Raw genomic sequence first — 2,420 nt, forward strand, 5'->3', positions numbered from 1 at the left:
TCCGGTGTCCTGTGTGAATTTATATATGCTCTCTCTAATTCTCTCTATCTCTCTTTCTTTCTTTCTCTCGGAGGACCTGAGCCCTAGGACTATGCCTCATGACTACCTGGCATGATGACTCCTTGCTGTCCCCAGTCCACCTGGTTATGCTGCTGCTCCAGTTTCAACTGTTCTGCCTGCGGCTATGGAACCCTGACCTGTTCACCGGACGTGCTTGTTGCACCCTCGACAACTACTATGATTATTATTATTTGAACATGCTGGTCATTTATGAACATTTTAACATCTTGACCATGTTCTGTTATAATATCCACCCGGCACAGCCAGAAGAGGACTGGCCACCCCTCATAGCCTGGTTCCTCTCTAGGTTTCTAATCTCCACCCGGCACAGCCAGAAGAGGACTGGCCACCCCTCATAGCCTGGTTCCTCTCTAGGTTTCTAATCTCCACCCGGCACAGCCAGAAGAGGACTGGCCACCCCTCATAGCCTGGTTCCTCTCTAGGTTTCTAATCTCCACCCGGCACAGCCAGAAGAGGACTGGCCACCCCTCATAGCCTGGTTCCTCTCTAGGTTTCTTCCTAGGTTTTTGGCCTTTCTAGTTTTTCCTAGGGAGTTTTTCCTAGCCACCGTGCTTCTTTCACATGCATTGCTTTCTGTTTGGGGTTTTAGGCTGGGTTTCTGTACAGCACTTTGAGATTTCAGCTGATGTACGAAGGGCTATATAAATACATTTGATTTGATTTGATACACTGAACAGTTATACTGACTAGAATGCCCCCCCCCCCCCCGTCTGGTGTAGCCTGATACACTGAACAGTTATACTGACTAGAGTGCCCCCCCGTCTGGTGTAGCCTGATACACTGAACAGTTATACTGACTAGAATGCCCCCCGTCTGGTGTAGCCTGATACACTGAACAGTTATATACCCCCCCGTCTCGTTGTAACGGTCGACGTCGTAGTGAATGGACCAAGGCGCAGCGGGTTGAGAGCTCATGTTAACTTTTATTGTGAACACCACTAATAAACAAAACAATAAACAAACAGTCTTGTAGGCTCACACAACAACCTCCCACCAATCCCATGACAAACACATTCCTATTTATATATTCAATCAGAGCGAACGATAGAGAGCTGCCTCCAATTGAAGGCCCCAACCCCAATTAACTAAACATAGAAATAGAAATGACTAGAGAGAACATAGAAATACACTAACATAGAAAAATGACAAAAACCCCGGAATACATTAACCAAACACCCCTCTACATACACACATACCCCGAACCATATAAAACAAATACCCCCTGCCACGTCCTGACCAAACTATAATAGCAAATAACCCCTTTACTGGTCAGGACGTGACGCTGGTGTAGCCTGAATGACATGATGGACAAACATAGGGAGCTCCTTAGAAAGCTCTGATGTTGGTAATACCATACAAATGGTTGTTTTGCACATAAAAGTACAGAATATGAGGATGAGGTTGAGGGTTGTTCTGGAATTTCAAGAGAGCTGAATTATTCCTACTACTATGGTATAAAACCACTGTAAGTGTTGTTACATAGATGCTGTGTTCACTATGCATGATTAATACATAATTCAAGGTTTATTTGATGTAGTAAATAAATAAATGATTTATTGATGTATAGATAAGAATTTAAATGTGATGTAACAGGTAAATTAACGTTAGGCCATTGTTTGTGTTTTTATGTTCCATCCCGGAACTAACGTTCTCTGTTGTGTTACTGCTACGGAATTTGTTAATTGACTGTGTGCAATCTAACTTAAGCAGATCTAAGTCTGAATCATAATTGTTGATGGCAGAGGCTAAGAAAGACAGTAAAGGGACTTTCAAGGGACTTTAAGGATTCAAGAACCTCTTTTCAGGACAAGCAGCCAACGAGGTATTTTGTTCTACCTATAGAACTTTGTTCATAGTCGCGCCAAGTTCCATTTGTATTGTTGCGCCAAGCGCCATTTGTATTGTTGCGCTGAGCGCCATTTGTATTGTTGCGCCGAGCGCCATTTGTATTGTTGCGCTGAGCGCCATTTGTATTGTTGCGCCGAGCGCCATTTGTATTTCTTTGTTTCAGTACTGTATACTTTATCAACGTTACTGTGTTCATTCAAACATATAGTTCTCACGGCGTGACGTGGATGCATCGGAGAAAAAGACGTGCAATGCAATAAACGCCCGTTTCAAAGAACCAACCTGTGTCTGTTGTCGTGAAGAGAGATACAGTGAGAACTCGCCTGCTCAACACGGGTAGGAGAGACAACAAGACCGCCGCGGGTAACGACGCAACGAAGATCCAGCAGAACAGATAAGCAAAGCCCATGACATTGTCGGCTTAGCGACAGCAAGCAACGGTGATTGGACTGTGTTGAAAGCGCAACTTTTCAGGCCAAAAGCAATCTACC

General features: G+C 44.3%; 1 long non-coding RNA gene across 1 annotated transcript; it reads left to right on the forward strand.

The window, feature by feature from the left end:
- Nucleotides 1-935: 935 nt before the first annotated feature.
- Nucleotides 936-2,210, forward strand: LOC123731735 (uncharacterized). The gene is made up of 2 exons (XR_006762816.1): nt 936-1,903; nt 2,138-2,210. It is a non-coding gene; the product is annotated as an uncharacterized lncRNA (long non-coding RNA).
- Nucleotides 2,211-2,420: the final 210 nt, after the last annotated feature.

Source organism: Salmo salar, unplaced genomic scaffold, assembly GCF_905237065.1.
Source record: "Salmo salar unplaced genomic scaffold, Ssal_v3.1, whole genome shotgun sequence".
In the NCBI taxonomy this organism is placed as follows: Eukaryota; Metazoa; Chordata; class Actinopteri; order Salmoniformes; family Salmonidae; genus Salmo; species Salmo salar.